The 21,436-nt window shown below is 46.1% G+C and overlaps 1 protein-coding gene across 2 annotated transcripts in view; it reads right to left on the bottom strand.

Annotated features, from left to right (window-relative positions):
* The window catches only part of LOC111862558 (insulin-like growth factor 2 mRNA-binding protein 1), a 197,484-nt gene that overhangs the window by 103,686 nt on the left and 72,362 nt on the right, over positions 1 to 21,436 (bottom strand). The gene's annotated exons all lie outside the window — the stretch shown is intronic.

The following is a 21,436-nucleotide window of genomic DNA, read 5'->3' on the forward strand; positions in this document are numbered from 1 at the left end:
GGCATTGGGAGGCAGCGCTATGAGCTCAATAAACAGCTGCAAGACCTACACGTAGATGTGGCCCTGTTTTCAGAGACACATCTGAAACCTCATGAGAGGTTCTTTATTCCAAATTACCACTTTTATAGAATCGACCGCCACTCGGGCAGAAAAGGCGGAACTGCCGTTGCAGTAAGAAAAGGCATTCCCCATAATCATGTAGACCTACCACCCATTGTTTCAGTAGAAGCGACAGGGGTCTGCATACCAATTGGAAATAGCGAAGTGCTGCTTGCAGCTGTTTACAAATCTCCAAGCAAAGCCTGGAGTGATGCTGATATCACTGAGCTCTTAAGCTTCAGACGTAAGTCTATTTTGGCAGGTGATCTGAATGCTAAGAACCCATTTTGGAATAGCAGAGTTTCAAACCCCTCAGGCTTGAAACTCGCTGATTTATTTGATAGGAGTGATTTCGAAATTTCAGCACCACAGTGCCCCACTCATTATTCCCGTACTCAATGTATTATATGTTATAACCAAGAGTCGGACATATAGAAAACATGTCACTGTCCGTATTGTTGTAGGCTTTGCCTAGCAACCGCTGTTTACTCGCTTTGCCTAGCAACAGCTGTTTACTCGCCGTTGCTAAGCAATGATTCTTGAGTTGTCACATGTGCTTGAATGTGGGCAGTTCCCACATCACCCCCCCCCCCCGCGAAAATGGTTGCTCAGCTGTTGAAGCGAAGAGGAAAATGTACATGACGTCCGGAGCGTGTAGTTTGTTGTACAGGCGATGGTGGTACGGCATGCGGAACCGCGGTTGGGGCTGCGTCGGCTGCGAGGTTGAAGGTCTTGGTGGTAGTCACTCGGCCAGTCTCGTTCAGCATATAGGCAGGTTTGACCCGGTGACGAGCCTGCCGCGCACGAGGATTTGCATTGTCTTCTCCTTCCGTGACAGGACCTGGTAGGGGCTCCAACGCTCTGCGAGTTGTGTCCTGCCGGAGGAAGACGTGGGAGCACTTCTCGAGGTCGCTGTGCAGTTGATTCGCTGGTTTCCATCTTAACAGAGGATTTTAGCTGGCCGGAGGCGCAATTGGTCTGTGTACTGTTTGCTTAAGGAGTGCGCTTTGAATTCGCTGACTGCTGTTCAACTTGTGGCTGTGGGTGTTCCTGATTATTGAAACAAGCGGCTGTTTTATCTGCCGATCTTTTGATAGAAGCTGATGAGAAAGTGAAGAAACTCGAATCAACAGTAGCAGAACAGAACGACCAGATAGAGCGGCTACAGGTCAAAATTGATCATTTTTTCAGAAGACAGGTGATTACGAGCTCTGTGAAGATGGTAAGTACAGCAACACAGGTTAGTGTGGACATTACTGATTATAATGCTAACAGTTTAGAGCCTGCAGAAGTAGCTGATGAAATACGCAAACTTGAGGATAAACTCTAGGAGAAGATAACATATATAATAAAACTGAAGAATAAGCTAACAAGCTACAGGCTGCAAGAAAACCCACATTTAAGACTAAGGCCGAATTGTAACATCTTAGCTGACTTGGAAGAGAACCCAAATGCAGAGGAACAAGGAGCAATAGAAGCTGGCCTGCACTATGCTCCTATCAAAAATGATCAGATAAAGACAGTGGCTTGTTTCAATAATGAGGAACACCCACAGCCACAAGTTGAACAGAAGTCAGCGAATTCAAAGCGCACTCCTTAATCAACAGTACAGAGACCAATTGCACCTCCGGCCAGCTCAAATCCTCTGTTAAGATGGAAACCAGCGAAACGACTGCACAGCGACCTCGAGAAGTGCACCCACATCTTCCTCCGGCAGGACACAACTCACAGAGCGTTGGAGACCCCTTACATCGGCCCCTGTTGTTTCCAAGTCGTTCTCGGTTTGACCTGCGAGGACGGCCTTTATATGAGAAGGTAGTCGGTTAAACCAGATGCTACGGAGGAAGTCGTCTGGCACGTCTGGGACAAGGTTCCTGAGTTGCCTTAGAAACTGGGACGGTTTGCGGTCTCCCATCTCGAGCGTAACTGACTGACGGGTGTGTTGCTCTCTTAAGGGGGACAGATGAGTCGCCAGTTCGGTCTTCAGTGTTGTGTAGGGGTCAAGTTCCGGTGGAGAGGTGATAATGTCCTCTGCTTCCGAGGCGTAACGTTGGTCCACCTGCGAGATCACGTAGCAGAACTTGGTCTGCTCGCTACTGATGCAGGCCAAAGTGAACTGTGCTTCGGCTTGAGCGAACCAAACTGCTGGTCTGTCGGCCCAGAACGGCAGAAGCCTCACGGCAAATCTTGGTGTGTCTCTCGGTACTGGTCTGTTAGAAATACCGGCATCGTGTATCTTTCTTCCATTTTGTCTTCCTGTCCTCGTCTGGTACGTTGTTCGCCTTGTAAATTCTCCATCTGTGTTAAGTACTGTTGCAGGAAGTTTTCTATTCGACCGCTGTCCATTATTTGTATTGTATTGTCGGGGTCACCAATGTGGGATGTCATTATATTACGAGACAACCACTTGTTGAACTGTTCTATAATATTTTTTACAGTTGCACAGTATACACAGACGAACTTGAGTTTGAAGAACTGAATAATAATAATAATAATAATAATAATAATAGTGAACTCCTTGAACACTGAACTAGAATTGTAGAACTGTAGAAATCTAGAACTGTAACTGTAAACTTCCAGAGTCAGAGTTAGAGTCAGAGTTACTTTACGACTGGCGGTTTACCGCCAATCAGTTCGTCTTGGCATCAGGCCCCTTGAGGCCCACGACCACATACTTTTTCCCCAACTGAACTCTTGCGGTAGGCTAACTCCTTATGTAACATCCTCTCTGACGAGAAGATGGGTCTGTCTCTTATGAATACATTCGACCTTTCGTCAAGTGTATATTTCGCACACATTATGATATCGAAAACTCTTCCTTTTGCTTTACACAAAAGTTCTCTGACGGTACAGGCTTTACAGAGCAGATCATGCCTAACGTACATACCTTATGCTACAATGAAAACTTAAGGTTGACCACCGCCAAGCCTCTTATATTTTCTGTGTTTGGCTTCACCTTATCCTATACCGCGAATACTCAGTGTATCTTCTTATATAACCAAGAGTCGGACATATAGAAAACATGTCAATGTCCGTATTGTTGTAGGCTTTACCTAGCAACAGCTGTTTACCCGCCGTTGCTAAGCAATGATACTTGCGTTGTCACATTTGCTTGAATGCGGGCAGTTCCCACATCGTAAAAAAACGCACAGAGTTCATATGGAGAGGTTCAATCGAAGAAACTAAACGACGTAAATGGTAAAGAGCAGTATCGTGTTGAAATCTCAAAGAGGATTGCAGTTTTGGAAAATTTGAAACACTGAGTTGGACATTAATAGAACTTGGGAAACTATCAGAGGGAATATCAATTTTTTTGCCAAGGAGAGTCTAGGTTATTATGAACTGAAGAAGCATAAGCCATGGTTCGATGAAGAATGCCCAGAATTATTAACCTAAAGTAAACGAGCCAGACTGCAGTGGTCACAGGATCCAAGCGAAATAAATGGGGATAAACTGAACAATATAAGACCTGAAATCAGCAGGCATTTCAGGAATTAAAAGTGTGAATATCTGAAAGACAAAATTGATGAGCTTCCAATGAACAGTAAGAACAAGAACATTAGAGGCCTGTACAAGGAATAAATGACTTCAAGACGGTTTACCAGCCTAGCAGTAACTTAGTGAAGGATGAAACTGGTGATGTGCTTGCAGATTTCCAAACCGTTTTGAACAGGTGGAGGACGCGTTGTTTACATTCCCTACAGAACGGACAGTACTTTGTAAGATGAGGCACCGACTAAACAATTAACATTAATTTACTACATCTACATCACGAGCCTCCTATACATTTTTATATACACAAAATATAGAATATTCCAATTTGTCCGTGGAAACGCAACGAAATTACAAAACCAACGACTTATTCGATGATATAAAACATCACTCTAAGGAGTTTATTCTTGTTTTATACTATAACTATACTATACTATATAATCTGATTTATTGTATTTTTTTACGTCAAGTGTTTCATATAATTAATAGTACTGTATCCAGTTTTACTAGTACTGCAGTTCAGTGGTGTATATATGTTAGCCGTGTATTTGCCTGATGATGGCTACTGATAGCCGAAACTCCTGAATATCGGGAGCAAGGTTCCTGGTCGCTCCTCCGCGAGAATGCCCCACCACACAAATCTAAGATCGTGAGGCGCGATTTTTTGGCCAGGAAAGGGATCACAGTCCTTGATCATCCTCCGTATTCGCCAGATTTGGCTCCAGTAGATTTCTGGTTCTTCCCAAAAGTTAAGTTGGCGATGAAAGGAGACCGTCACGACACCATCCAGGACATCCAAAGGGAACGTACCGCAGTTTTAAATGCGATTCCACAAAAGGAGTCCAGTGACTGTTTTCGAAAACTTTTCTATCGATTCCAGCTATGTGCTGATTCAGGAGGAAACTATTTTGAATAAAAAGAGTGAAATTTTGAAAATAATTCACGTCTTGCATTTTTAACGAACACAGTCCTAACCGAACTTGGACACACTGTATCTGGTCATGAGCCCCAGATGGGGCTCGTCACCAAGACTTACTGACTGACCGTCAGTCGCGAAGTGACTTCGACTTGAACAAAATCAGTTCTGTGAGGGAATCTGTGGAAAAAACGACTTGAAAGCGTGAAGCTGAAGAATCTCCGCTATTAAACGCCGTTGCCAGGTAACGGCTGGTGAAGAAACGGCAAGTTGCAAAAGGCTTCGCGGATGCTGTGATAATTTGTGAATTGTGGAGATTGGCCGTGGTGACTGTTTCGAGTGGCGTTCAAAAGTGAGCAATAAGTCAACTTACCAATCCAAACCCCGTCTATAGTCTCTCCATACTACTACGTGGTACTATTATACCATTTGTCTGGGGGGGGGGGCTGGGAAGCGCCACGACTAAGCTCAAGATGAAGGATCCCTGCCAGGGCCAGAGACGAGTGTCACACGTACAGGATGCAGGAACACCGACCACTGCAGCTCAACGCAAAACAGCAGAACAGGTACGGGAGGGAAGTGGCAGTGGCCCATTTTCACGCTATTATGCAGCAGTGGCTCTGAGGGACGGAAAACAACATTTTTGCGCTATGCCGTCGATCCCTCAGCTGACATGCAGCCCTGTACTTCCTTTATACAGTGTTCCCTGTGCTGAATTCAGTACCACGCCATAAATACGTGTGGGAAAGTCGACTTATGGCTTTATGTATTCTTAACTATGGCAATATATGCAGATCAGTAATCAGTTTCAGGCCCCGGCCGCTTTGGCGCCTGGAAAAGAGCCCTCTGTATCCACTTGGTAGGACCCTGGAGGGGCCTCAGAAGCGGTATGGGCGCGGTCCTTCCCAGAAATCGAATACTGGTTCATCGGTCGACCAGCCAGTAGATATTCACTATACCGACAGAGCTATCTCGGTAAACCTTCCAATATCACGGAGCTGTAATTTGTGAGACGTTTATCACTCTGATCTCAGGGTTACTGGAGTTCTGAAGTACCAGACGAACACAAGCGAAGTAGCTTGGAGAAGGAATGGGAACTCCTAGTCACGATAAATACGGTTACGCAGATGCGTACACGCCCTCGCCAAGCGATCAGTTCCCACTACGGGGCATTCCCGCGCTTGCCAAGATTCTGCGAATTCGGCGGCGAAGCAACAAACCCTTCCAACACAAAGCAGGGGGGCTGAGGTGGGGTCCACAGGGTAAACGATCGATTCCATGTGAAATTAACTGCAACTCTGCTCGCCATCGGGAAAAGAATCTCGTGACCTTATGAAACGACAGTCCTTAAAATTTATTCGCTCCATTCTGGTTACTGCACATCCCTACTCGTGATTAAAAATGGAAAAACATCACACCTTTAAACAAGAAACTCCTAGATTTGGGTTTAATCAGACCAGCGTTGAAAAGTACAGTGCCTGGGGGAACAAAATCCAAATCGTTGTGGTTCATTATAAGGGGCACGGGCCCAACATTCGATAAGTGTTACGAGTCTGTAGAGTAAACCTTTCAAACCCAAATGCAGCTACGCTCAAAAACAGCCATTTCTTGCCCTAGGAAGTAACATCCTGATGGTATAGCACACGGCGAGGCAGGCAAACCCAGACTGAGAATCATTGGCACAGCATTTCGTAGAATCGATAGGAACCACTGCCACCTGGCTAATCCACAGCATAACCTGCCAGATGGCCTACATTCGACTCGTGCGCTTCTAACATTATCTAAATGGAAAAAAATATATAACCCTATATGATATGGCGGTACTGTTAGTCGCTAGTCATTACGATATATATCATTGTTTACATATGTGGTATAACTGGAGAGTCGGTCACGATAGCCAAGCGGTCTAAGGTATTTACTGTCTTCGCTCGCTCGGAAGCTGTGATCGTTGGTTTGAACCCCACACAAGGCATGGAAGTTTGGTAAGTGTATGTGTTTGTGTTGTCCTGTGTTTAGGCAGAGGCCTTGCGACGAGCTGATCGCCCGTCCGAGGGGCCCTGCCTTCTGTAAAATGATCATGAAACTGAAAATCTGTGGACAGGGCCCAAGGGGGTGTAGAGCCAGTGAAAAAAAAAGTGGAGCTGTCGCCTGAACTAAAATAGCAGGCCTTAAATGAGCTGAACGCCGAACGTGTAAGCGCTGAGACAGACGTTCGAACACAGCAGCTGAATACAAACATGGGCAATAGAGATTACTGCCTTCTGGAAAGTAAAGCAGTGTAGGCTTATGATTCATTGCAGTATTCCAAACAGCCCTCCTCTCGATCCAAGAATAAGGTCAACACACTCACGACCTATTTGCTTTACACAATTCTCCAACCCAAATATACAGTTAAATTATCTCGTACCTTCCGGTCGTCCGGCTAAAATTTTGCGTACATTTCTCATGTCCCACCAGTGTCCAACATTGCCTTCCACCTCAACAATATCCTTCATCTGATACGCCTAATATTTCCTTATGGCACAAGAAGTTAATTAAAGTGCCTAACTCGAATAGTTTAAACCTCAAGTACACAGTGCATAAAAGGGTAAAGCTAACCCTGTGCTTAATTAGTTAAGTACCTTGCCATCAAGAGGAGCCGGGGTAGCGTAGTCGGTATAGCGACTGGCTGGGGCTGGACGACTGAAGGGTCGGAGTTCGAGTCTCGGTAGGGTCAAGAATTTTTCCTCCTCCAAATCGTCCAGGCCGGCTCTGGGGCCCACCCAGCCTCTACCCAATGGGTACCGCGGGTAAAACGGCCTGGGTGTGAAGCTGACCACTCACCTGCGACTAATGCCGCGGTCAGGTAAATGTGGCTCTATACATCCATAACCCCCTTCGCCTTCATGGCGTTGTGCTTAAATTTGTGGAGCATAGGGACAATTTTACGTTTTACCTTGACCACGCCATCAAGATACACGGAGTTCATATATAGCTCCACTATCCCCCCTTCCCGCCGGGGAAGGAGCCCATGGCACCCTATGTATAAAAGGTTGGGTAGCTCCAGACCTGTTCTGTCCGTGCTGGGTAGAACCCGGGTCGTCCAGCCAGTAGTCAATCGCTATACCGACGGACAATATACAACAATGAAAGGGCACAAGTAAATATTGACAATTCTTACAACTTGTTCAGTTGCAGTTCCTTTACAGGACCTAGGGAACAAAAAAAGGCCATGGAAGGGAAAACCAATGACTTGAGTCACAGCAGCGCCAGGCGGAAAGGAAAACTATACAACTTCACCTTGAAAGAAAGAAAGGCACTGAAGAGTGGAAAGTCTTTAAATGGAGCCAGACCGGCTCTGGGGCCCACCCAGCCTCACAGCAAATGGAGATCGGGGGCCCTTTCCCCAGGAGTAACGCGGCCGCGGCATGAAGCAGAACACTCACCTCCATCTAGTGTTGAGTTCAAGAAACACCCGCTCCCAAATACGCCTACAGGGCGCAGTGCTAATTAGTTACGTACAGGGGCGCCTTTACAGTGCTGACTGCGTGTATTCTTCTACACAGGCCGTGGCCTACCAAAAATGATAAACCCATTTACTGTATATTAAAGCAAAAACTTGACTCGAGGTACTTGAGGTCTCTCGCCAAATATTTCTCAAAATCCCCAGTAGGATTTGTGCATTTCGGCCGCTCTACACGAGCTTCAAATTACCGCAGCGGTATTATTATTATTATTATTTAGTGGGGTGAGACTGAGTTCAGTCGCAGCCCCAGATGCTAGATGATGGAGATTCTGGAGCAACTGGTGGAATGAAAATTGGCAGGAAAAACCGAAGTACTCCGAAAAACCGGCCCCGGTGCCACTTTGTCCACCACAAATCTCAAATGATCAGACCTGAGCTCGAACCCGGGCCGCCATGGTAGGAAAGCCAGAGACTAACCGCCTGAGCTACGGCGCGGCCTTTACCGCTGCCATAAAAATCGTTCCAGTACCCCGTAAACATGTAAGCTCGATTTACTGGACTGTCTCGACGTTTCCGCTGTGCTGGCTCTTCGTGAGATGTACTTAGGGCCCGAACGAGTGACAGTCCGAAAGGGCCAAGTCCGTGATCTCCGCAAAACTCTAAAGTACAGTATTTTCATTTTACTAAGTAACTTCATGGAGCTGAGCCCTAGGATGGGATTGACCGTCTTATCTCTCAGTGGGATAAATGTATTAAAAGTTTTGGAGATTACTTTTGAGGTAAGAAATGTTCTTTAATATGTTTTGCCTTCTGGCCAGTTTTCATTTGACTGCCCCTCATAACTCAGTCAGCATACTGGAGGGTGTGGGGATTAGCGTTTTTGGAGAAGGAAGGGATTTTTCTTCTTCGACACCATGTCCGATGCGTCGGGGGGGGGGGNCATACAAGGTGAAGCTAAACGCTCATATGCCTCGACTGCCCACGTCAAAAATTCGTTGCTACATTTCCACCCCAAAATTCATCAGGAAGTGCTTACTTGAGCCTATTTCAGTTAAATCTAGACATCCAAAACTATAAGCAATTTCAAAGCGCTTCCTACTGTACCCTGACAACTACAACTCCGTGGCTTGTAGTCCGCAAGCGCACTATACCGACCAAGCGACCGCCGCTTGTCGGCGATGTTGGTGCCAGCTTTTGCGGGTAGAGGATGTCACGTGGTCAGTGCGACGGATCCCCATGGCCGGTAATCTCGGTTTTCTAACGGTAAAAATATGTGTCATGAGGTTAAAAATATTTTAAATATTGCAGACGGGATAGCGTATTCGGTATTTGACCCCACAAGCGAGGGGTCGAGTTCGAGGCCAGGTGGGGGCAAGAGTTTCACTTATCGTTGTCGTTGAGACCGGGTCTGGCACCCACACAGCCTCTTATCCAATAGGTACAGGGAACTCCACCCTAGGGGGTGAAGCGGGCGAGGCGTGAGGCTGACCACTCACCTCCAACTAGTGCCGAGGTCAAGAAAGTGTGGATCTATACATCCACTCCTGCATACGTCTTCATGGCGCAGTGCTTAATTATTTAAGGACAGGAACGTTACATTTTATGTAATGACAGGAAAACAAGAGGTTTTACTGTTTGCGGGATTTTGAAGAAAGTGGCTAACAGGTCACTCCGCCCTGCGTGAGGCTGAGGAAGATATGAAAAATTCCTGCCAGATAACGAGATAACGGACAATGCGCAAGCATTCAGATCCCAAAACTGCAATATGGCAGCAGCGAGGTGTTGTGCCTAAGGCAGCTGCTCTTCTGGCTTTCTGCTACAGCGAAATAAATCCTTTGGTAGGTAGGAGTAGATGTGGATGCAGGGCCACGAACAGGTGGAATTTCCGGTGCCATTCCTCCTTTTCTTTTTTCGCCGACAAAAATCGCATCGCATTGGCCTAATGCAATGTTGGTTTCATACCTTCATTAGACTGCACACTGCATTGAAAAGGTTTGGGTGACCTTCAGTGAAACATTTACAGTCCGCCAAATTATGTCCATTTCTGACCAAACAATACAACATCGTGAATACCAACCTTCCCACTCTAAAACATGAATGCCACCTGAGAATGGTTTTGGAAAGTATAACACAGGGTAGCCTGTATAACTGGAACGTGATACCAACGGTCCTGATAATCAGACAACCGCACCGCGCTGTGGAATATATTCATCTTCCATTTAGGAGAAGTGTAGCGACACGAACCGGATTGGTTCTAAATAGAACAAATATCGAGCACTACTTTGTAAGCAGACAAAAACAAACTGGCCGTGGCCTGTAGTCAGCAAGTCAACCATATCGACCGAGCGACCGCCGCTTGTCGGCGACGTTAGTGCCAACTTTTTCCGACAGAGGGTGGCACATGGTCAGCGGAACGGATCCCCAAGGCCGTTAATCTCGGTTTTCTAGACCGGTTTATGAAAGACTTATTGTAATCATTTTTAGATGTTTTAACAAATCAATGCACATCTTAGTATTAGTTAAATGATATAATATTTACATCCATTACATAGTAACAGTAGTTTCCATACGTGTTGATATTATCCTTCTGAAGATGGTCGTTTCGACCGGAACATATAAAAATGAAAAATTAAAGAATACAACATTTATCAATCACACTGGACGGTGGTTAAAATATTATAGACAAATCTTACATATAAACGGAATTTTCAACCAAATTTTAATTGGGGGTGAGGATTAGGCCTATACCTTCCAGCTCCTTCCTTAGACGTCCTAACAGATGAAGTTGCCCTGCGCTTGAGTGCATACGCCATGAAGGCTATGAGAGACGTATGTATGTATAGGTCCACGTATCCTTAACCTCGATATAAAACTGAGTTCAGTTGTCACCTTCACGCCACGGCCGTCTTATCCCTGGGGAAAGAGATCTCAGTGCCCACTGGGCAGGACCCAGAATGCCAGGACGTCGTTCAGAAGAGAAAAATCTGTTGCTCTTACCGGGAGCCGAATCCCGAGTCATAGGTTGTCTATCCCAAAGCGGAGCTTTCCCTGCACAGATCAAAACTTACATGACCTTCAAACTGTACGCTCTCGAGGTCATTACCTGCCCCATATAAAATTCAGGTACAACGGAGAGCACTGATCGAAGTCAACGTGGGATCTGACATGCATGGAGAAGAAAAAGAGAACCTTTGCATAGGAAGTGAAATTTTACCTTGAACGATCACCTGTCGCGTATGCCGAAACAGCTTCAACATACGAGTATCACTCACTCATGGACATGAGCCCTCCTTGAGAAGCCGCCATTTCTGCAGCCACTCAAGAATTTCCCAGCATTTTATAGAACCCGAAGGTTCATTACCGTGTTCACAAGAGCCCTCCACTGGTCCCTATCCTGAGCCAAATCAATCCAATACATACCATCCCATCCTATCTCTCTAAGATCCATTTTAACATTGTCCGCCCACCTACGTCTAGGTCTTCCCAGTGGTTCTTTCCTTCTGGCTTTCTTATCAATATCCTATATGCATATCATTTTCTCTGCCATTCGTGCTACATGCCCCGCCCACCTCATCCTCCTTGACTTGATCATTCTAATTATATTTGGAGAAGAGCACAAGTTATGAAGCTCCTCACTGTGCAGTTTTCTCCAACCTCGTGTCACTTCATCTCTCTTCGGTCCAAATATTCTCCTCAGCACCCTGTTCTCGAACACCCTCAGTCTATTTCCCCAACATTCTAGTATGACGAGGATAATTCCGAAAGCCGAATTTTCGCATTACGCGCATGCCGTAAAAACATAAGAGCAAAGCCTGCTTATGAAGTGGACCTACATGCCGCTCCTATTTCCGGTGTTGTGTTTTAAAATACTTTCCTCCAATAACAGAAAGGGGGCAGCTGCGTGAAATTTGCTTTAACATGTGTTTTTCGAAAATGGTAATTACTTAACAGGGGAGGAAAGCTGCACTACTTATATAAAGGTCAGTGTACACTGCGAACTTTACGAAACAGGTGAAGCAGCATTGCTGGATACAGGAAAGGCTCCCGTGCACTTACGTGCCTTGACAAGTAGAAAGCAGATTAAGAAAGATAATTTACAGGCTATGCAGCAATCCCTCTCCAACCGCTGGGGTTGCCATCACTGGCCTTCTGAGAAAGTAAGGGTTAGGGGAAACGCGACAGCTGATAAGGCTCATAAAGCCTAATTCCCTTAAACCTTAACTTGTTAATACAGATCTGTATTTTGAACATGTCTATATAACATATAATGTGCTTGGCAAATCCAATTATGTTGGTAAATAAGGTAAAGTTGTCCTAACTACTATCCCTTGAAGACGTGTGGGGAGTGGATGTATAGATCCACATTTTTTGACCTCGGCACTGGATGGAGGTGAGTGGTCAGCTTCGCGCTCCTGACGCTTTACCCCCGGGTAAAGGGCCCCCGGTACTCATTGAATAGGAGGTTGGGTGGACCCCAAGCCGGTCTCGACGTCGAGAAGAGAAAATTGTTGATCCTACCGGAACTCGAACTCCGACCCCTCGGTCGTCCACCCCGTAGCCAGTCGCTATACCGACTGAGCTATCCCGGGTCTTCAGTTAAATATAATTAGATTACTGTATATCAAGTTGAAGGTTAGGCCGCGCCATGGATCAAGCGGTTAGTCGCTGTCTTCCCACCGCGGCGGCTCGGGTTCGATCCCGGGTCTGGTCAAGTGGGATTTGTGGTGGACCAAGTGGCGCTGGGGCGGGCTTTCTCCGAGTACTTCGGTTTCCCCTGCCAATCTCCATCATTATAATCACCCGGGGCAGGTACAATAGGCCAATCAGTGGCCGCCGTGCCGAGAGGGCCCAGCTGGACTCCCCCCCCCCCACTAGAGAATTGTAAAAAAAGAAGTTAAAGGTTAACTTTAGGTCGAAATTAAGATTAAAATATATGCATATAGCTATTAGTTATTTCGCTGGTATACTGGCCGCTGTGGTCTCGTACCTTTCAAAGGTACTTCGGTCGTGTCATATTCAAAAACGCAATATTAAAAGGTAATAAACGCAGGAGGCGGAGAAGACAGGGTGACCGGGGCAGCCTCCCTGGGCTCAATCAATAATGGTGTGGCCTGGCCAGTGAGAAAATGTCATTAAAACTCATCAGTAAAAACCGCTAGTAGGAAGTTCATTATACACGTATGTCTGGAAGCAAATTACACAATAGCTGCACCCGCAGTATCTTTCTTATTCCTCACGTTAGAAAAGCGAAGGTACATCATCGAACCTGCCCTGGGAGGAAGGATGGTTAGAAACTCCGTGATGCCACAAAGCTATTCCTGTAACAGGCCGTGTGGGCCCATTGGGTTCTGAGACGTCGAGGCTCCCACATCTTTTCAAGACAATCGACTCACAGATGGCGTTGGGGTCAGCCTTACACAAGCCGGCTGCCCTTTACGCCCAGGAAGATTCCAGGTACTCATTTTTGTTAGAGACTCAGTCGATACCAGGGCCATAATACGGCTGGAAGAATTAGGACAACTGAAAAATTCAATCATACCTGGAATCGGACCCGCGACCTTCCGGCTTGTAGCACAGTGCCTTAACCAACTACGCCAGAAGTATCCGGATGACTATTACAAAAAATATGTGTAAGGGCAGATAACATCTTCAGTTTCCTTCGCAACAGTGAGTGCTTCTGTACTGAGATCTAGCCCGCAATAATTGCGACAAAAAATCATTTAATGACCTGTCCACGTATGGAGCCGGAAAAGCGTGGTCGCTATAGCCGCTGGCTACGGGCTGGACGCCCGAAGGGTAGGGGTTCGAATCCAGATAGGGTCAAGAATTTTATCTTCACGTCGTCAAGACCGACTCTAGGACCCAATGAGTAGCACGGGCCCTTTCACCCTCTGCCCCCGGAGGTAGAGGGGGTGGAGTAACCTGACCACTCAGCGGCCTCCGTAGTCTATGGGTAACGTTCCCACCTCATGACGCAAGGTGCGCGGGTTCAAACCCGGCGGAGGTCGTGGAATTTTTAAGGGCGGAAAAATTCAGGGAACAAGTCCTCCGGGAGGGACTTAAGCCATGTGTCCCGTGTCCTAGATTTACGGCACGTAAAAGAAACTCATGTCTCTATGAGACCTCTGAGCTAAATTACAGGCCCTTTCGCGCCCAAGTAGTCTCCAATGCCTATGGTGGATGGGGGAAGCATCAAGTAACCGGGGGCCGACCTCGTTGGCTCTACGGGGGCTGATGGCACGCACCGTTACCGGTAGGGTATGGCGACAGTAGAAATTAAAAGGGGGACGCACAATGGACCAATAACTGGTCTAAGTGCATGGGGAAACCCACCCCCCCTCATAATATGAAATACGAACCTGACCACTCATCTAAAACTACCGCCAAGGCCAAGAAAAGGTGCATCTATACATCCACTCCTGCATACGCTATCATGGTGTGGTGTTCAATTAGTTGGGCACAGGGACAACTTCACCTCTATACTGGTCTACATCCGCAACACTCAGCGGTGTAATTTGGGCCACCATTAACAATTCAAATGTGGCAGATTTCTTTCGAATTATTGGCCAACAGGTCCGTTCCGAAGTTCTCATATTTTCAAATTGATCTTGTAACGAATTTTTGGATCCCTTGACGCCCCTCTCCCAACCTCAGTAGCCAACCGTCTACAGCCCGTAAGCAGGACATTCCTCTAGTTCTTCTGCAGCATTCTCAGTTTGCGGATCTCTATACTGTCGCAGTCATCGGGTATAACTAATTGCGTAAACGTTTGTTTTGCTGCTATCAAAACGCGTCGTCTTTACAAAACACTGTGTAACGTGACTGTCTTAATATAGAATACAAATGTGGGATTAAATGAAAGGTCCAACGAAAGTACAAAATCATAAGGAAGAGATTCATAAACTATTTCTTTGCCTATCTATGGTTCTACGCACGCCTTTGTGGTCTAGTGGTCACAGTTCCTGGCTACAGATCCAGAGGTCCCGGCTTAGATTCCCGGCGCTACCAGATTTTCTGAGAAGTCGTGGGTCTGGAACTCGGTCCACTCAACCTCGTGAGGATAACTGAGGAGCTATTTCAAGGAAACAGAGGCTCCGGTCTAAAAACCCCAGATTAACGGCCTTGGGGATCCGTTGCACTGACCGCGTGACACCCTCTATCTGCAAAAGTTGGCACTAACTTCGCCGACAAACGGCGGTCGCTCGGTCGGTATAGTTCGCTTGCGGACTAAAGGCCATGGAGTTTTGTTTTTTGTTTCTTTCTATGGTTCTACAGTTCTCTGCTGGATTTCAGCCGCTTTTTCAGGTTCCTGTCCTTTTTCACAGTCGGTAGGACTCTTTGGACGGCGGATCAACGCGACGCAAGGTCGCTACCTACACAAAGAACAAACGCACACACAGATATTCACGCCTCGAGTGGGATTCGAACCGACAATCCCAGTGTTTGAGGGGGTGAAGACAATTCATGCCACTGTTATCGGCAAAGTATTTCTCTAGTAATATAAAATTAGTCAACTGGAGTTGGGATAGGCTGAACAATTAGTCCAACTTTGGAAAAACACACAATGGAGGACGCACTTTCCATGGAATCCTAATAATGAAAGCAGTGTTAACTGGGGGAATAGTCTCTAACACAATGAAGCACCGACCAAGTGGTATAGTAGTAACGTTCTAGGCTTGCATTTGCGGAGTGCTTGGTTCGAATGTCGGCCACAACACCGGTTAATCTGGGGTCTTCCGTGGTTTTAATCGGTTTCTCCAAGAAAATGCCGGGACATGGCATCGAAGGGGTACGACCGCTTCCTTCCACGCCCCTTCCATTTCATCATTCATCAATCGTCCCATCACCCGGGGACTGTGACCAGTAGACCACAGAAAACTGTAGGAAATGCTTTGTAGACTCAATGTGATTACAGTGGCTCAGAATCGATCAACAGGTTTCGGTACTCCTGTGCATGAAGCGTTCCAAATGCTTCGTAAGTAGTTTCACAGGCCAGCCGGACTCTAGAAGTCATGACGACGCCAATAAACAAAGACTCCTGAGGAATGTGCCCTCGCCTTCCAAACCGGAAACGCCAAGTGACGTATCAAGGCTGTCAGCCCCCCTCCCCCAAACCAAGCAAGCCATCGAACAAGGACCGACGTTTTTTCTTGCGTAATACTCTGTTATGAGCATAACAAAGTGAAAGAAGCCCCACCCATCATGGAAATGCGGTGGGGGGGACACCCGAGTGGAGAGGGTACACGCGAAGTGGGGAGGCCAGGCAATAAAAAATATTTTCAATGCTGAAAAGAAGGGACGGAGAAGGCAATGGCAGCCATCAATGCAGGATGTGCTGCTACCTGGCGACACAACAAACAATCGCCAGACGCCATTACGATTGTAAACAGTACACCAGCTCCGGTAGCTCCAGCAGAATGCCATAGTCAACACGTGACATTTAGCGCCCAAAAATGATACCCAAATTGTTCTTGGGAAACAGCGATTTGTCGCACAACATTCAGCAGATGAATTGGGTGACAAAAAATATATATTCTTTGAGGTTCGAAGTCTTGCAAAGACTGCCTCCCATTACTGAAATGCTAGGACAGAATTTGAGTCCCGCCTTTCACGGCACAACTATAAAATCTATTTTTCTATTAAACAAATCCTACGTTGCATTCCACTACCTTCCCCAATAAACATTTTTGAATGCCCACCAAATAAGTCCTCATCCTCATAGCCACACAGGCACCTCCGTTTTAACCTCTTCATCAGAGAAAAGTTTGCTTCGTTTCTCGACCCAGATGTGAACCGCTTTACGCGACGAACACTTCCGCCGTAAACAGGAAGTATTTTTTATAGGTATATTTTGCATTGAGCCCCTTTGCCGACAGAAAAAGCACAGCAGAACGCTGCTCTTCAGTACGACAATCCTCGAGCGCGGTCGCCATTTTCATTACTGAAACTAGCCTCTGAACATGCGCATGAGCGTCTGCTACCTGGACTGTGCTGCTACCTAGCGATACATATACAGAACGTATTACGTCCATTACCGCTGCTTTACTTCTATTTGTGACCTATTTTCCGACTCCGTCGTATCGTCAGTGATAATAAGCCGAGTAATGTGGCCCAATTATACCGACGCTTCGCTGGAGCATCCATTTCTATCTTCATTACCAAAGACTAACGTCCATGTATTTATCGTCCGTCAATATTGCAACACTTGTCACCTGAAGATGACCGTTTGGGGCCGAAACATGTAGTGTCAAAGTGTAAAATGATAAACTAAGATTCAAATTAAGTAGTGAGTAAACAAGTGTTGCAATACTGACGGACGATAAATACATGGACGTTAAGTTAAACAATTGCAACAGGATGCTGATATACAGAACCGAAGACTAAACCGTACAAGCAAGCAATTTCTGTTCAACTAACACTACATACCACACCTCTTCTAGGCATAGTTTATTGCAGGGGTATTTCAGAACACAGCTACTGCATGATTTCATTAAGTGAACACTTGTAGACTATTTATGCACCAAATCGGAACGCCACGAGGGAGAGGAAAGCATTCTACTGTTATTCTAAGCTGATAAAATCTACAATTTGGATCACAACCCTTTTAGAAAGAGTGTTACTCTGGCTGTAAGGACAAGACGCAGATAACACGCGGTAGCGATATGGCGGTTGCATTCATATGCAAATTCGCTTCAACAGCTTCCTCAATTATCATTTTTTTATACTACTAAAACCATCTTGCCACACTGAACCGTAACGAGCTACATGTTAATACGGACAGCTACGAATTCTGTGATACTTAACTTACACTGTAGGAGCTGCCTATGGCGAGGCAAGATGAAACAAACGAGTTACATACTCCAAACGGGCTTCTACGTACATAAATCCGTCAGTTGGCTTCCAATACCGAAAATTTAGCGGAGGCGGTTTCCGGACCAAGATTCGAACCTGGATAATTCCCTAATACGATGAACTGATCACCATATAGTGGTGAGGTTCCGATGTGACCACACATACACTCATTTACCGTCCAGACATCGTCACACAGGGGTACATGGTAACGTAGTTGACTGAGGCACTATGCTACAAGCCCGAAGATTGCGGGTTCGAGTCCTGATGGGGTGGATTTTTTTTTTCAATTTAGTTAATCCTTCCTGCCGCACTACGGCCCTGGGGTCGACCCAGCCTCTAACAGAAATGAGTACCAGGAATCTTCCTGGTGGATAAAGGGCGGCCGGTGCGTAAGGCTGACAACCTTACCGCCATCGGTGACCCGAATGTCTAGATAATGTGGGACCCTTAAAGTCTCACAACCCTATGGGCCTTCATGGCCCGTTACAGGGATAGCTGTACCTTTTTCACGTCCTCATACAGGACTATGAATATAAACGACAAACTCCGTGTCCTGTAGCCTGTAGCGAACTATACCGACCGAGTGTGCACCGCTTGTCAGCGAAGTTAGTGCCAACTTTAGCGGAGAGTGCGTCACGTTGTCAGCGCAACGATTCCCTAAGGCCGTTAATCTCCGTTTTCTATATTCCTTATTAATATTACTAGGAGGCCCCACAAAACAAGTATTTAAGTATTGAAAGCTCAGCTTCGTGCTGGCCTACAAACAACTCAATCATAATATCCAAACAACACAAACAACAGATTTAAGGTCTTAAATATCATGAACATGACAGAAAATGACAAGATTGTTCCAGGCACATCCACCTACCGGCCTGTAGCCAGCAAGTGCTGTGTTCTGTTGGTCCAACGTGTTACCGGATCCTCATACAGCACCATAACAGTTTCGTTGTACAGACAAATATAAGCGTAATCATTGTAACAATGAGACGCATTAAAATCGTTTGTCATTTCTAAAACTCACAACTGTCTATGAGTAATTCGGACTTCCTATTACGTTCATGTAACAGAACAAGACATCAAGATAGGAGAAACAAATTACTACATGAAAGCGTTGTGATTTGGATAAGGCCACCCACACCTCACACACTGCGCCTAAGTGAGAAGAACCATTCAGTCAACATCCATGGAAAACATCTGAAGTAGCAGCCACCTGCTAACGCTGGCTCCTCGATCGCGGATTTTTATACCCTGAAGATGGAGGCGATTACTTCCTCCGAAACGTCGGTTTACACAAGATCTACAAGGCACCACATCCCAGGAGACGGCATTCTTCATAGTCACCGCCGTGAAAACCTCAATAGCTTTTTACGTGTCCATCCTAGAACTGTATTAATGTTCAGCTGCGCATAATATTCAAAACTGGTTACTTCACTATAAAAAAGACACCAAAATAAAATAAAATCTCTCCCAAAATTAATTCTATGGATTACTTTAAACCGTTTTATCTGGTGAATACTAGAGCCGTCTTTTTAATAGGAGGTCTCCAATTATAAAAGCAAGGTTATATCTGTGCTTAAATGGGCACCAGACGTATAGAGGTATGGGCGACTGGAGACAAGCTCCGCGTTATCATAAACTCGACACCACTAGTTCTAGACAAATGGTTCGCTTCACGCTCAGATCTCTTTACCTCAAGGTAAATACGTCCCATGCCGGTCACGGTAGCCGAGCGGTCTAAGGTATGCACTGTCTTCACTCGCTCGGAAGCCGTGATTCTGGGTTCAAATCTCACAAGGCATGGATGTTTATGTGCGTTTGTATGTGTATGTGTGTGTGTGTGTTTCTGTGTTTGTGTACAAGTAGAGCTGATCACCCGCCCAAGGAGTCCTACCGAATGTCTAAGATCTAGTAAACCGAAGTGAAACGGAGAGTTTCATGGAGGTAGGCCAAGACCCAAATTGGGAGCTGTAGCGCCAAATGAAAAAAAAAAAAAAAATACGCCCCACTACTAGTTGGATATGAGAAGGGCTGTCTCCAGATCCAGTGTGAAGGCTGTGGATTAGAGAGATGTCACTTTCTCTGCCGGGAATCGAACCAAAATTATTCTGTTGTTCAGCCCAGTCCATTGGCTATACTGAGTGACCTATCCTTGCTCCTCAAATTATGGGTCACGATCATCCCACGAGTTATCTCAGCTTGACAAAACTCCTATAATGAATCCGCAGTAAACTGTGTGCCATGTGTATAAACTTGCGGCCTTTATGCAGGTGTCTGTGGGGAATTTTATAAAGATTGCTGTAAAGGTGAAGGTATCCCTGCAACAGGACGTGGAGACCCGTCGGATTGTGAGACGTCGAGGCTCCCACGTTTTGTCTAGACAATCGGCTCACAGCTGGCGGTGAAGCTGTCAGCATTACGCGCCGGCCGCCATTTGCCCCCCAGGATGATTCCTGGTACTCATTTCTGTTAGACGCTAAGTAGACCCCAGGGTCATAGCGCGGCTGCAAGGATTAGGTAAATTGAAAAAACTCATTCGATCCCAAGACCTTCCCGCTTGCAGCATAGTGCCTCAACCAACTACGCTGTCGTGTGCTCCCCCCCCCAAAAAAATCTCTAATTGACAGCATGAACTATAGAGTCCCGGTCAAGAAACACTTTTAATATTATCTCTACACAGATGTCGGACAACACTATTTACCCGTGAACTCTGCATTAATTTGACCTGACAGTGTATGAATTAAATCTGGAATATGTAGAGTTAAAGAAGCTTACACAGAGAGCATATAAAACACGTCTCTAAACAGGAGGACAGATGTGGGAAAACAGGCCACTTTCCTATCCCACCTAACTATATACTCGGCAACGTAACAAATGAAGAGGAATAATATCTGTCACACTATCGGGAAGATACGTAACAGGGCGGATGTCGTCCATTACACTGTGACAGCACGAATTTCGCTTTACTTACACTTGACCTTGAAATAATGCCATATCCCCCTTTACGTACTGATGCCCTGTAGAAAGTTATTTATTACAGCCATTAAACATGCACATATGTAAGCATGCATATATGTATGTGAAAGTACGTTTTGAAAACATCCTGTGTCTGACAAACGCTATGAAATGCTAGGACCAGCCGGTGGCGTTTCTCGCAGTCTGTGACTCAATCCCATAATACAGTCACTTTAGAATTAATCCAGCCTGCATGTGCTCCGCCCAGAAAGCGACAATTCCAGAAGAAATTCCTGTTCGATCAATACTTCTTTCCTCTCGACCATTCTTCCATCCCTCCAAGCACGAGACTTGCGCTCAACTTTGGGGACAATGATTTGCCACAGAACTTCTGAAGCCTGCAGCTCCAATGTGGGGGCACGCGGTAGCGTACTTGGTTTTAGGCACTGAGCTACAGGCCCGAAGGTCGCGAGTTCGAATCCTGATGAGGCCATTGGATATTTCAATTGGTATAATCCTTTCAGCAGCACTATGGCCCTTGGGTCGACTCACAGGAATCTTCCTGTGGGTGGGGGGGGGGGGGGGGGTTAAAGGACGGCCGGCGCGTAATGCTGACCTCACCGCCATGTCTAGAATATCTGGGAGCCTCACAACCGTATGGGCCTCCACGGCCCGTTACC

The sequence above is a fragment of the Cryptotermes secundus genome, unplaced genomic scaffold (assembly GCF_002891405.2).
Source record: "Cryptotermes secundus unplaced genomic scaffold, Csec_1.0 scaffold1031, whole genome shotgun sequence".
Taxonomy (NCBI): domain Eukaryota; kingdom Metazoa; phylum Arthropoda; class Insecta; order Blattodea; family Kalotermitidae; genus Cryptotermes; species Cryptotermes secundus.